Source organism: Oryctolagus cuniculus, chromosome X (assembly GCF_964237555.1).
Source record: "Oryctolagus cuniculus chromosome X, mOryCun1.1, whole genome shotgun sequence".
NCBI classification, from domain to species: Eukaryota; Metazoa; Chordata; class Mammalia; order Lagomorpha; family Leporidae; genus Oryctolagus; species Oryctolagus cuniculus.
The window spans coordinates 50,779,026-50,794,518 of NC_091453.1; the positions used below are offsets into that span (position 1 = coordinate 50,779,026).

Here is a 15,493-nt window from a genome sequence, read left to right on the forward strand (position 1 = left end):
AATGAAAATTTTGTTAAAGGACCACCGGAAATATGAAGCAAAACAGCATCATGAGAACAAAAGCCAGGACAAGCCTGCAGAATTAAGCCAAGAGGGAACAGAGACACTTTACAGAGGAGAATATTGAAAGCGCCTACCAAGACCAAAGGGGGGGAAAAGACTCGTGTGTACACATTACGTTGCTTTCACACTATGCGAAATAGAAAATTGTAACTGCTTCCTGAAAGAAAAAGGTCACCCCAAAAGAAACAAAATCCCATTTCTCATTAGCAACCTCTGGATGTTAGAATAACACCTTAAAATTCAGAGGGAAAATTATTTTGAAATTAGAATTTAAAATCTAGCCAAATAATCCAATATGAGTACAGAAAGTTATTTTCAGAAATGCTAAGACTCAAAATAATACCTCCTGCAAATTCTTTCTTGGCATGTTACTTAAAGACGTACTCTAGGGGCTGGCGCTGTGGCACAGTGGGCTAAGCCTCCGCCTGTGGCGCCAGCATCCCATATGGGCACCTTTCATGTCCAAGCTGCACTTCTTCAAATCCAGCTCTCTGCTATGGCCTGGAAAAGCGGTGGAAGATGGCCCAAGTGCTTCAGCCCCTGCACCAACATCGGAGACCTGGAAGAAGCTCCTGGCTCCTGGCTTGGAATTTGCCCAGCTCTGGCTGTTGCAGCCATTTGGGGAGTGAACCAGCAGATGGAAGACCGACCTCTCTGTCTCTCCTTATGTCGGTAAGTCTACCTCTCAAATGAATAAAAACCAGGGTAAATCCACAAAAGAAAAGGATGTAGGAAACAAGAAATAGTAGTTGATTTAACTCATAAATCCAGTGAAGGAAAAAAAAATGTCAGGATGCTAACTGTAAAGTAGGCCTGGAAAGCAATAAGCTTAAATGAGCACAAGAAACCCATGTTACTGAAAGAGTGTCTTCAAGAATGAAATTGTTGGGGCCAGCGCTGTGGCATTCCCATATGGGAGCCAGTTTGAGTCCCGGTTGCTCTACTTCCAATCCAGCTCCCTACTAATGTACCTGGGAAAGCAGAGGAAGACAGCCCAAGTCCTTGGACACCTGCACTCACGTGGGAGACCAGGAAGAAGCTCTGGGCTCCTGGCTTCAACCTGGCCCAACCTTGGCCATTGCAGCTATTTGGGGGGTGAACCAGCAGATGGAAGATCTCTCTTTGTCTCTCCTCCTCTCTCTGTAACTCTGCCTTTTAAAATAAATAAAACATAAATTTTAAAAAAAGGAATGAAATTGTTTCCAATCAACGGGTAGACTGAGTAACTTGCAAGAAACTATTAATGATTTCAAGGAGCCATATCTCGGGGCCAGCACTGTGGCACAGCAGGTAAAGCTGCTGCCAGCAGTGCTGGCATCCCACATGGGCGCTGGTTCGAGACCTGGCTGCTCCACTTCCGATTCAGCTCTCTGCTATGGCCTGGGAAAGCAGTAGAAGATGGCCCAAGTCCTTGGGCCCCTGCACCCACGTGGGAGACCTGGAAGAAGCTCCTGGCTTCAGATCAGCGCAGCTCCAGCTGTTGTGACCAATTGGGGAATGAACCAGCAGATGGAAGACCTCTCTCTCTCTCTCTCTCTCTCTCTCTGCCTCTTTCTCTCTCTGTGTAACTCTGCCTTTCAAATAAATAAATCTTTAAAAAAGAAAAAAAGAAAAGAAAAAGCTTCTGGGTTTACCCCCCCACCTCGAACTGCAAACTTTAGCAAAATGAATGATGCCATGGTAGAGCAAGTCAAGGTGATGAAGAATAAAAGATAAAGGTGCCAGCACTGTGGCACAACCTGGGAGGCAACAGATGATGGTCCAAGTGCTTCAGCCCCTATCATCCATATGGGAGATCCATATGGAGTTCTGGTCCTGGCTTGGACTTGGCCCAAGAAAAATTCAAGGTATCAGAAGCCTAGGAAATCCAAAAAGGGGAAAGGTGGCTGAAGAAGAGGCTGCTGGGGAGGAAAACCTCAATGCCTACAGCTTGGCTCCCAGGGAAGAGGAACGAGAGGACTCAGGGTGAGCGAGCAGCAGAGGTGGGGGCGCTGGCGGGAAAGAGACAAAAGCAGCTGCAGGAAACAAAGAAAGTGGAAGTGTGCAAAAGTTGAAATGTGGAAGAAGAAAAAGATAGAGTTCACAAGATGCCCCAAAGGCAGAGAAAGGGAAGGTCACCAGGCTCCCAAAAAGGGTAAATTCACCTGGGAGGGAACTATTAAATCAGTTCTGAAACAAGCCCCAGACAACAAATTAACAATCAAATGGCTAACCAAACAGGTTTTAGCTCAGTATTACACAGGGACTAGTTAGATCATTCCAGATCCAAACAACTCCTGGTCCTCTTTTATTTTTCCCCCTCAACTCCATGTGCCCCCCATTCACAGTATAGACCAGGCACAAGGCCCAGGCTGAGATGTGTGTGGGGAAGGCCTCCTCTGCCTCCTATTTTTTTTTATTTTAATTTTAAGGATTTTATTCAGTGAGAGAAATGCATAGGAGAGTGAGGGCTCTATCTAAGGGAGAAAGAAAGGTCTAGAAAATTAAGTTGGGACCATACCAAGCAGAGAGAAGGCCAGGAGCCACGTGGAGCAAGCACCTGGTTATGAGCAGCCACAATTAGCTTAGCATGAGCAGCGAACCAAAGGCGGAGAGTGAGCGGCCCGGAGGCCGCGAACCCTGAAGACACAGGGCAACAAGGGCTGGGCCCACTGTGATCCAGGCCTTTTATCCACTTCCAAAGGGGAGTGGTTATGTAGCTTGATTGGCAGGTGGGCATACAGGTGTGGTCAGGTAGGGGCATGAGATCACACGGGGTATGGTGAAGTCGTGGTCTTCCAGCTCACATATCTAATCAATGTATCCTATCTGCCTGTCTGTATTATTCCCCACCCCCAGAGACTCCATTCCCTTAATCCTATGGGCTGTTGAAGGGCGTAGAATCATCGTATCTTCTCTAGCTGCTTCCTGCTTATTAGGGGCATAGCGCAGGCCCTGCCTGTCCCGGATCTGAAGTCTCTGCCTATCTCATCTAACAAATTCGCTTTCTGAGCTGGAGCACTTTCAGTCACAGCCAATGGCTGTGTCCCCTGCATGGTCAGCTTGAGTCCTGGTTACTCTACTTCCGCTGCAGCTCCCTGCTAATGCACTTGGGAAGGCAGCAGAGGATGGCCCAAGTGCTTGGGCTTCTGCCACCCACGTAAGAGATTAGATTGGACTTCCAGCTCCTGGCTTGTATTTGGCCCAACCCTGGCCACTGTGGCCATTTGGGGAGTGAATCAGTGGATGAAAGATTCTCTCTCTGTCTCCCTCTCTCTATGTCACTCCGCCTTTCAAATCAATCAATCATTCTTTTATAAAACTTAATGGATAGGAGGATTCTTTGGAGGTGGTAGAGGTGGCATAGTTTTTAAATTTCCCTCCATTACCTCCAGAAAAAAAAAAAGAGAAAACAGGATAGCAAAACCAAAAACCCATGACAATACCTCTAACAAAGCTAAGTGACAAGGTACTGCCATCAATTCCAAATATGAGAAAGGGATAAAAGTTACCAATAGCTATGAGATATATGTGATATTAGCAATTGTACAAAAGAAAACTGAGGGAAGCAAGGAGGTAAGCAAAAGACCAGAGATACCCCAATAGCCAAAGTTACTCACTGGCAAACTCAGAAGGCCATTTTGCAAACAGCAGCTGAAACTGGGAAACGTTCTCCTTTTTCCAGCAGCAGGTGAGACCTAAAGAGGTTGGAACACGCTCTTTCTGCAGCAATGTGAATCACGTCAGCTCTCACAAGTAACCAGCTTGTTGGGAATGGATCCAAACTAAGCAGCATAGCGAGAGAAGAGATGAAAGTGGCTGAGCGGCAGTACCAGGATGTCCCAGAAAGGAAGCTGGCACACTTACGAGAACTACACAAAAGCAACAGAAGGGGGCGCTAAAGTCATGAATTTAGAAAATATGAATCGAGCCTCCTAAAATGTATTTTAAAAAATCATGTAAAAATGAGCAACAGCAAGCATCCAGGTTGTTTTTATTATAAGAAAAAGAAGAGAATGAGGAAATTGACAATGAAAACATGGCAGAAATATGTGATTATAAAACATTTCGTGTTTTATAATCACCTACTATCACCTACTATTTCAAAACAAGCAAAAACAAGGGCCAGTGTGATGGCTTAGTGGGTAAAAGCTGCTGCTGCCTGCGACACCAGCATCCCATATGGGCACCGGTTCAAGTCTCAGCTGCTCCAGTTCTCATCCAGCTCCCTGATAATGCACCTGGGAAAAAAGTGGAAGATGGCCCAAGTGCTTGGGCCCCTGCACCCACGTGGAAGACCCAAAAGAAACTCTTGGCTTCAGTCTGGCCCAGTCCCAGCCACTGTGGCTATTTGGGCTATTTGGGGAAGAAAACAGAGGATGGAATCTCTCTCTCTCTCTCTCCCTCCCTCCCTCCCTCCTTCTCTCCTAATATCTCTACCTTTCATTTGGTGCAGCAGTTAGGACATTGGGATTGCATGCATCCCATATTGAAGTGTCTGGTTCAAGTCCCAGTTCCTCAGTTTCTAATTCAGCTTCCTGCTAGTGCACTCCCTTGGGAGGCAGCAGATGATGGTTCAAGTACTTGGGTCCCTGCCACACACGTGAGAGATTTGGATGGAGTCCCAGCCTTCTGGATATGTTCTGGCCCAGCCCTGGCTGTTGCGGGCATTTGGGAAGTGAACCACTGGATACAGAGCTCTTTCTTGCATGCTCTCTCACTTTCTGTCTCTGTGCCTTTAAAATAAAATGAAAAAGAAAAAGGAAATGCAAGCCAAATATTTTTATATCCAGCCAAACTTACTAATTGGAGCTGAATTGTGTATGCCTCCCTCTCTGCCCTTGCCAAAATGTATACATTAAAGCTTTAACTTTGGGCTGGCACTGTGGCATAGCAGGTAAAGCCGCCGCCTGCAGTGCCAGCATCCCATATGGGCGCCAGTTCGAGTCCTTGCTGCTCCACTTCCGATCCAGCTCTCTGCTATGGCATGGGAAAGCAGTAGAAGGTGGCCCAAGTTCTTGGGCCCCTGCACCCGCGTGGGAGACACATAAGAAGCTCCTGGCTCCTGGCTTCGGATCAGCACAGCTCCAGCCATTGCAGCCATCTGGGGAGTGAACCATCGGATGGAAGACACCTCTCTCTCTCTCTCTCTCTCTCTCTCTGACTCTCCTCTCTCTGTGTAACTCTTTCAAATAAATAAATAAATAAATAATTTTTTTTAAAAAAGCTAAGTATCTAAAAATTGATTCCCTTAACTATTTGTGTCCCTTATACCCCTTAGAATATCTTTGTGAATGCTAATCCTCCGCCTGTGGTGCTGGCACACCGGGTTCTAGTCCCGGTTGGGCGCCGGATTCTGTCCCGCTGTTCCTCTTCCAGTCCAGCTCTCTGCTGTGGCCCGGGAGTGCAGTGGAGGATGGCCCAAGTGCTTGGGCCCTGCACCCGCATGGGAGACCAGGAGGAAGCACTTGGCTCCTGGCTCCCGATCGGCGCAGCACACCGGCCACAGCGGCCATTTGGGGGGTGAACCAATGGAAAAAGGAAGACCTTTCTCTCTGTCTCTCTCTCTCTCACTAACTCTGCCTGTCAAAAGAAAAAAAAATCTTTGTGAATGATCATTTGAAGACAGTTTCATCCAAATGCATTGATCTACTTTAAACTTATATGCTATTATTGTCATGTCTTCTTACTTTCTGTTTTAAAAGTTTCCCAGGGAATTATAACTACTTTTTTATGCATCAGTGTTCTTTGAGAGTCCTTACATATTTTCCACTTTCTTGACTTTCCATTTCTTCTTGCATCTCAGACCTTCCACCTTGGATATCTTTTTTTTTCTTCCTGATATACATTAGGTTTCTTTTTAAAAATAAGGTGTATTTATTTATTTGAAAGGCAGAGTGACAGAGAGAAAAAGAGAGGGAGAGAGAGAAAAAAAATCCTCCATTCACTAGTTCACTCCTTGGATGGCTGCAAAACCTGGGACTGGGCCAAGACAAAGCCAGGATCCTGGAACTTCATTTGGGTTTTCCACGTGGATGACAGGGGTCCAAGTACTTGGGCCATTTTCTGCTGCTTTCTCCAGTGCATTAGCAGGAGGCTGGATTGGAAGTGGAGCAGCCAGGACTTGAACCAGTGCTCTAGTAAGCGATTCCAGCATCACAGGTGGTGGCTTAACCCACTATACCATGATACTGGCCCCTAAATCCTTTAGTAGTTCTTTAATTATGATCTTCTGGTGATAAATTGTCAGTTCTTATAGAACATACTTTTTAAAAATTTATTTATTTATTTATTTGAAAGTCAGAGTTACCCAAAGAGAGAAGGAGAGGCAGAGAGAGAGAGGGGTCTTCTATCCTCTGGTTTACTCCCCAGTTGGCTGAAACAGCCGGAGCTGTGCCAATCCAAAGCCAGGAGCCAGGAGCTTCTTCTGGGTCTCCCACATTGGTGCAGGTGCCCAAGGACTTGGGCCATCTTCTACTGCCTTCCCAGGCCATAGCAGAGAGCTGGATTGGAAGTGGAGCAGCCAGGTCTCGAACCGGCGTCCATATGGGATGTCGGCGCTTCAGACCAGGGTGCTAACCCGCTGTACCACAGCGCCGGCCCCAGAACATATTTTTATTTTGCCCATGTATTCAGGGATTTTTGAGATGGGGGCCAGGCATAGAGTTTTAGGTTGACAAGTGTTTCCTCTCAGCATATTAAAATATTGTTCCATTGTCATCTGGATTCCATCGTTGCTTTTGAGAAGTCATCCACCAGTGTGTAATTCCCTTTGAAGGTTATCTGTCTTTGTTTTCAATGTTCTGTAGTTTCACTATGATGTATTTAGGTATGTATTCACTTTTGTTTTTCTTGCTTGGGATTCATTTGACTTCTTGAATCTATAGATTGGTGTGTCTTTCTTCAGTTATATATTTTTCAGCTATTATTTGTCCATGTAATATTTCTCCCCACCCATTTTTTTCTTTTAGAATGCAAATTTTATTTTAGAATGCAAATTATATTTGTATTAGACCTCATACTATTCTTCAAGATTCAACCTCTGTTTAATATTTTTTCCACATTTTTTATGTCTCTTTGAGCTGCATTATATTTATTTTTTCCTGAATTGTCTGACATTTTATTTTCTCTCTAGCTCTGTCCAATCTGCTATTATACTTGTTTACTGAGTTTTCATTTAAAACCCTTTTTACTATGGAATATGAAAAACATAGTGAACTAGAAAAACACTCATGTATAACCTAATGTAACTGCTTTAAGATAAACATCCTTATAAATACCAGCAATGTCATAAAATAGAACTTTGCCAGATATTCCAGAAACCATGCCCACACCCTATCAACTGCTCACTCCCTTGTTCTTATCATCCAAATGTGATGTCTACACAGCTATAATTGAATTTTATTATTTTTTTAATCTACAAGTTTCTCAATTTTTTCCCTTTTGCACTTTATTGAAATTGGGTAATTTAAGCTGCAGAGTGTCCCAGTCTGGATTTCGCTGATTGTCTCCTCACCATATAGTTTCCCATAGTCTCTGTACTGTTTTTTCTTTGTTAGTAGTTGAATCTATACAGTCTTGATCAGATTCAGGTTTGAGGTTTTTGACAAGACTACTTCATAGTTGATTTTGTATTCTCTCATCAAGAGGCACATAATGTCTAGTTGTCTCTTTTTTTGTGATATTAGCAGCCATTTAATTCTCAAAGCCTAGATCTATTCAATCATTATGGTTTGTAAAATGGTGATATTTGAATTCTATTATTCATCTTTTATTTGCTGGAATAAAGAGAAACATGCCCGCATCTGTTATTTGGTTGTCCAGTGGTATTTTTTTGTTAAGGAAAAGCATGATAAATGCTTGTCCCTTTAGCATTTTCAAAATAATGAGTTGTTTCCCTATTATTCTAAAAATTTCAGCAATTTATAAAACAGAATCATTATAAACTCGTAGATTTAAACATAATTGCTACTTCAGGCTTATATTGCACATTTCCTGTCCCAGACCTGGAATCAGCTGCTTTTTCAAAAAGCCCTAGTTTCTTTTTTGTGGGAAATGATATTTCAAGGCCATAATCTCGATGAGCTGGTCAATGTTTCTAAACTTTTTAAGGGAAAATAATGCCTCATGGGTACATATTGATTTTTTTTAATTCAAATTCAGGTCTACAGAGTTTCTCTTAACTGTCTCACATCGAATCTCCTTTTTTCCCCCATGTGAGAAGCATAGTTCTCAAGGAGATAGAAGATTAAGAAAGTTCAAAATGACTTCTTTGCTTTATCTGTAATAACAGGCCCCACCACCAATATGATTATAAAAACAATTAAAACTTTTTTTAATATCCTGTCTACTCTTCTTCCATTTTTAGTGATTATATACTATATTCTCTTACTTAGAACTTTCATTGAGTCTTAGTGCTACAAGTATCTGTGTGTATTTATTTATTTACTAAACTTATATGGCGAAGGTCCTTGAGGTGCAGCAGGTGAGGCCATCACTTGGGACACATGTATTCCATTTCAGAGTGCTGGTTCAAGTCCCAGCTCCTCTTCTTTAGAGACAGCTTCCTGCTAAGGCACCTGAGAAGGCAGAAGATGCTGGCTTAAGTACTTAGATTCCTGCCACCCACCCGGGAGACCCACAATTCCAGCCAGGACTTGAACCGGGGTCCATATGGGATGCCAGCACTGCAGGCGGTGGCTTTACCCACTATGCCACAGCTCCGGTCCCCTATTTTTTTTTAAAGTAGCCTCATCCAGGGCAGGTGTTTGGTGTAGTGGTTAAATTGTTACATAGGACACCCACATCCCATATCAGAGTGCTTGGGTTTGAGTTCTGGTTCTGCTCTTGATTCCAGTTTCCTGGTAGTGCACACCCTTGGAGGCAGCAGAAGATGGCTCAAGTAATTGGATCCCTGCCGCCCATTTAAGAGACCTGGATTGAGTTCCTGGCTCTGAGTTTCAGTCTGGCCCAGTTTTGAATGTTGTGGAATTTGGGGAGTAAACGAGCAGATCTCTCTCTCTCTCTCTCTCTCTCTCTCTCTCACCCTTTCTCTCTGTCACTCTGCCTTTCAAATAAATAAAGCAAATCTTTTATTTATTTATTTATTTGAAAGTCAGAGTTACACAGATGGAGGAGAGGCAGAGAGAGAGAACTTCCATCCGATGGTTCACTCTCCAATTGGCCGCAACAGCCGGAGCTGCGCCCATCTGAAACCAGGAGCTTCTTCCAGATCTCCCACGCAGGTGCAGGGGCCCAAGGACTTGGGCCACCTCCTACTGCTTTCCCTGGCCATAGCAGAGAGCTGGATTGGAAGTGGAACATTCGGGTCTCGAACTGGTGCCCATATGGGATGCTGGTGCTTCAGGCCAGGGTGTTAACCTGCTGTGCCACAGCATCGGCCCAGTAAATGTTGTTTTAAAAAAAGATATAGCTAATATGGAGCTGGAAGAGAGGTGGAGAGAACAGTTGGGAAATTAATAACTCCTTATATAATGGGAAGTCAACAGGTAACAATTACTTGTTCTTGACAGGCAAAAAAACCACAAAATTCCCTTGCTTAATGTTACAAGGATAATCTAATGTAACTACAAAAATTGTAGTAGTGTGTGGAGGCAGGAGGTAGTGTAAATGAATTACGTCTGAAATTGTTGCATCAAGCAGGACAGGCATCAGCAAAAGACATTGTCTCTGGAGAGTAAAATTGCAAATGGGAGATACAGGTCAAGTGATTTCATTTTTAAAAAGATTTATTTATTTAAAAGGCAGAATGACAAAGAGGGAGGGGGAGAGAGAGAGAGAGAGAGCGAACGAGAAAGAGTGAATATCTCCTATTCACTGGTTCACTCCCCAATGTCTCCAACAGCCAGGTCTATGTCAGGCTGAAGCCAGGATCATGGAACTCTATCCAGGTCTCCCACATGGGTTCGGGGGCCCAAGCACTTGGGACATCTTCGGCTGCTTTCCCAGGCACATTAGTAGAGAGCTGGATAGGAAGTGTAGCAGCTGGGTCTCAAACTGTTACCCATATGGTTTTGCCAGCATCACAGGTGGAGGCTTAACCTGCTACACTACAACGCCAGCCCCTAATTTCTTTTTTATTTTTAACAATTTAAAAAAGTTATTTATTTGAAAGGCAGAGAGAGAGTGAGCTTCTCACTCCCCAGATATCTATAATACAAATGGGACTGGGCCAAGTAGGTTGAAAGTGGGATCTAAAAGTCCAATCTAGGTCTCCCAGGTGGGTGGCAGGGATCCAGTTACTTGAGCCACCATCACCGCCTCCCAGAGTCTGCATTAGCAGGAAGCTGGAGTCAGGAGCCGGTGCTAGATATCAAACCCAGACACTCTGATAGGGCATCTTAATCGGCGTCTTTCTTAACTGCTTCACTAAGTGCTCGCTCCATAAATTATGTTTTAATTTAAAAGGAATTAGATCTGCATGCAATGCTTTGGGAAGATGTCCAAATTTGATGATGAAATCAAAGAACAAGTATTAGACTAGCATGATCCAATATTTGATTAAAAATAAATAAATTCATGCATGTTGGCATCATGCAAAGGGCCTCATTATAATTGTACAGCAAGGGCTGGCATTGTGTGCAGCAGGTTAAACTGCAGCTTGGGATATCTGTATCCCCTGAGTGCCAGCTCAAGTCCTGGTTGCTCTGCTTCTGATCCAGTTCCCTGCTAATGTACCTGAGAAGGCAGTAGATGAAGGCGTAGGTCCTTGGGCCCCTGCCACCCATGTAGGAGACCTGGATTGAGTTCCAGGCTCCTGGCTTTGGCCTGGCCTAGCTCCAGTTTTTGCAGGCATTTGGGGAGTAAACCAGTGGATGGAAGATGCCCCCCACAGACAACATAAAAATAAATAAATAAAAATGTTACTTGGGACGCCCACATCTCATATTGGATGGCCAGGGACTGAGTCCCATCTTTGCTTCTAATCCAGCTTCCTACTAATTCATACCCTGGGAGGCAATAGATGATGACTTGGGTCTCAGCTACCCTTGGCAGGGACCAGGATGGAGTTCCTGGTTCCTGGCTTTGACTTCTCCTGGTCGTGGCTTTTGTGGGCATTTGGGAAGTGAACCAGCAGATGAAAGATCTCTGTCTCTCTCTGTCTGCCTTGTAAATAAATAAATATACTTAAATAAATGTTTGCAACATTTTGGGCACACATATTCAAACTCAAATCTTGGGGGGGGGGGGTGTTTGTTTTTCTGACTCTGGCAACCAGAACTCCAAGGGATTCTACTCAATATTGAAGTTTGAGGACCACTATGTCAGAGGTAAAATAAAGGCCTTGGATTCAGATAAATCTGATTCCACCACATTTTTTTAACCATGGATGCAATTCCACAATTATGACTGGCATCTCTCAGTGACAAAGGAAACTATGGCAGGCAAGCAGAGACGTGGGGGAGAGGGTCAATTAGCCTCAGGGCCTGGGGGAAAGTTTGGTAGCAGAAAGGGTCCGGGTTTCATCAGAAAATTCAAACACACTCCGAATGACTGCCACTCTAATTTTCTTAGGGTGCTGCTCTCACGCCAAACACAACTCTGGCCCATAGGAGAGAAAGGGCTGAGGTGGAGATGGGGAAATGCCAGGGAGAGGAAAAAGGAAATCCTTAACAGAGGAGGGAAGGGTATAAATGGCACAAATTTAGAATTGGCCAAGGTCAATTCGTACTCACAACAGGTTGTCTGCCAATGAGTTTGTAGGCGAAAAGACTGGAGAGGAGTAACTGAGTATAAGAAGGCTCCTGGGCAGCACCGACCTTATCTTGCGAGTTTTGAAAGCCAACGTTCTCAATCAGGGGTGATTTTTAACAGCAAGCGATGTCTAGAGACATTTTTTGTTGTCAGAATGTGGGGAAAGGAGATGCACGCTACTGACATCTAGTGGTTAGAGGCCAGAGGTAGTACAAAGCATCACACAAAGCACGGCCTAGCCTCCACAGGAGAGAAGCACCCAGCTGCAGATGGTTAAGTTCTAAGGCTGAGCAACGGGCAAGCTACTAAACTTTCTAAGCCTCACTATCCAAATCTGTAAAATGTGGATTGAAACAGTCACTTGATAGAGGTGTTGCCGGGATTAAATAAGGCAATTTAACAGTTGCCATTGAAACATGCATTGAGCTCCCACACTATGTGTCAGGTGCTCAGGATCCAGGCACAGCCCTTGCTATCAAGGATTTAAATATAGTGAGTGTTAAAACACACAGGCTTTCAGGGTTAGCACTGTGGCATAGCAGGTTAAGCCTCCACCTGCAGTGCCAGTATCCCATATGGGCACTGGTTCAAGTCCTGGCTGCCCCACTTCCAATCCAGCTCCCTGTTAATGCACCTGGGAAAGCAGCAAAGGATGGCCAAGGTACTTGCGCACCTGCACCCATGTGGGAGACTCAGATGAAGTTCCTGGCCCAGTCCTGGCTATTGCAGCCATTTGGGGAGTGGACCAGCAGATGAAAGCTATATATCTCCCTCCTTCTCTCTATTTCTGACTTTCAAATAAATAAAAATCTTTTTAAAAAGACACGTAGATTTTCAAACAAAGCTGAATTTCCTTCCCACATGGTCCCCCATCCATGTTTTTCCCCTTTATGATTAGACAGGGGTCTAATCGTCTTCCCTCCTTAGCAAAGAACTAGAAGGAAAATCAGAATTAATACCTATTATGAAGAAAAGCTATGTATATGCATATTACTGGTGCGTGATATTTTGCTAATGCTTCTCATTAATAATAAACACAGCATAGGAGTCCATTAACTGTTCTTAATAATCAGAAGAAGTTCATTAGCTATTTTTTTAATCTTTTTTTAAAGATTTATTTATTTATTTATTTGAAAGTCAGAGTTACACAGAGAGGGAGAGAGGGAGAGAGGGGAAGGGAGAGAGAGAGAGAGAGAGAGGTCTTCCATCCAATGGTTCACTCCAATTGGCCGCAATAGCTGGAGCTGCGCCGATCAGAAGCCAGGAGCCAGGAGCCAGGAGCTTCTTCCCAGTCTCCCACGCGGGTGCAGGAGCCCAAGGACTTGGGCCATCCTCTACTGCTTTCCCAGGCCATAGCAGAGAGCTGGATCGGCAGAGGAGCAGCCGGGACTAGAAGCGGCGCCCATATGGGATGCTGGTGCTTCAGGCCAGGGTGTTAACCCGCTACGCCACAGCGCAGGCCTCTCATTAGCTATTTAAGTCCGTCATCTGCTCAGTTCTCAAAACTATTATCCTTGAACATGCTTGGGAAATAAAAAGCAAGATCACCATTTCTTTCTTTTTTTTAAAGATTTTTAAAAAAATTTATTTGAAAGACAGCGTTACAGAGAGAGGTAGAGACAGAGAGAGGTCTTCCATTCACTGGTTCACTCCCCAGATGGCTGCAATGGCCGGAGCTGAGCTGATCTGAAGCCAGGAGCCAGGAGCTTCTTCCAGGTCTCCCACATGGGTGCAGGGGCCCAAGGACTTGGGCCATCTTCTGCTTCTTCCAGGCCATAGCAGAGAGCTGGATTGGAAGTAGAGCAGCCGGGACTAGAACTGGCACCTATATGGGATGCTGGTGCTTCAGGCCAGGGCTTTAACTTGCTGCGCCACAGCGCCAGCCCCAAGATCACCCTCTTTCTGACCCTGACCAATCGGGCTCCTAAAATCCTGCTCTGGGAGGCCTTCAAGAAAGAAGGTTAGATTCCGTAGCTTGTTAGGCTCTCCCAACATTCTCATGTGCTCACAAAATGGAATGACAGAGGAGTAGAAAGGGAGGACTCAAGTGTGATGTCCAGGTTTTGGGGTTGAGCAACTAAGTAATGCACTGAGGTTGAAAAGTCTTATGGAGAGCAAGTGTGAATGAGAAATTAGGAGTTCTACTTTAGAGAAAAAAATTATGTACTTATTTATTTACCTGAAAGACAGATAACAGGGAGAGAGAGAGAGAGAGAGAGAATATCATCCATCTGCTGGTTCACTGCCCAAATGGCTGCAACAGCCAGACTAGGCCAATCCGAAGCCGTGAGCCTGCAACTCCATCTGTCTCCCATGTGGGTAGCAGGGGCCCAATCTCCTGCACCACCCTCCACTTTCTTCACAAGGGTATTAACACAGAGCTGGATTGGAAGCAGAGCAGCCAGGCCTTGAACCAGCACTCTGATAGGGGATGCCAGGGGTGGTTTAACCCACTGCACCACAACACTGGCCCCTAGAAAAAAACCTTTTGTAAATCTCTCTGCTTCATGTATCTGTAATCTCTCCTCTCAGGCTGTCCAAATAATCAAGTATCTTTTTTCTTAAAACGAATGAAGCCATTCTCAAACCTCACAGCCCCTCTAACTGTTGCCCTCTCTCCTTCCCTTTAGATCCAAACTTCTCTAATGAACTATCTACTTCTCACCTTATCTACAGTAGTCCCCCCAGGCACTCTGATTTGGGATGTGGACGTCCCAAGAGGCATCATAACTATTATGCCAAATGGCCACCCCAAAATTCAATTCTCAATAAGACAATTACAGAAGACATTCAAGATGCCAAACACAGGAAAAGGTGTTCGGGGGTGAGTGTTTTGGTGCAGTGTGTTAAGCCATTGCTGGGGATGCCCACATTACATTCCACACCAGAGTGCTAGTTTGAGTCCTGACTCCTCTTTCTAGTTTAGCTTCCTGCTAATGCATATCCTGGGAGGCAGCAGAATATGGCCCAAGTGCTTGGACCCCTGCCACCTACATGGGAGACCCAGATTGAGATCTGGACTCCTGGCCCAGCCCTGATTATTGCGGGCATTTGGGGAGTGAACCAGCAGATAGAAGATCTTTCTGTTTCTCAATCTCTCTCTCTCTCTCTCTCTCTCTCTCTCTCCCTCCCTCCCTCCCCTATCTCTGTCTGCTTTTCAAGTAAATGAAAGTAAATAAATAAACATTAAAAATAAAGAAAAAATAAAAAGCAAAGAAAGAAAAGAAGGAGCTGGTGTTGTGGTGCAGCAGGTTAAGCTGCCACTTCCACTACTGGCATTCCATTATGGGAGTGCCAGTTCAAGTCCCCTGGTCCAGCTCCCTACTAATCCGCCTTGGAAAGCAGCAGAAGACGGCAAAAGTACTTGGGTCCCTGTCACCCAAGTGGGAGATACAGATAGAGTTTCTCACTCCTGGGTTCAGCCTGGCCCAGCTCTCGCCATTGCAGCCATTTGGGGAATGAACCAGCAGATAAAAAATATCTCTGCCTCTGTCTGTCTCTGTCTCTGTCTCTGTCTCTGTCTCTGTCTCTGTCTCTGTCTCTCTCTCTCTCTCTCTCTCTGTCACTCTGCCTTTCAAATAAATAAATAAATAAATTTTAAAAATTGAGTGGTGTAATTAACTCAACCTGCACCACTGAGGAACCTATAAAATTAACACCACATTTTCTTTGATCCTAAGGTCTTGTTAGAATTTTTTTGCCTCTAACAATAATGCTGAAATAAATATCCCTTACA

At 44.6% G+C, this 15,493-nt stretch overlaps 1 protein-coding gene and 1 pseudogene across 1 annotated transcript in view; both read right to left on the reverse strand.

The window, feature by feature from the left end:
• SLC7A3 (solute carrier family 7 member 3) overlaps positions 1-15,493 on the reverse strand; it is a 123,630-nt gene that overhangs the window by 38,951 nt on the left and 69,186 nt on the right. The gene's annotated exons all lie outside the window — the stretch shown is intronic.
• Positions 2,370-2,480, reverse strand: LOC127485054 (small nucleolar RNA SNORA51; annotated as a pseudogene).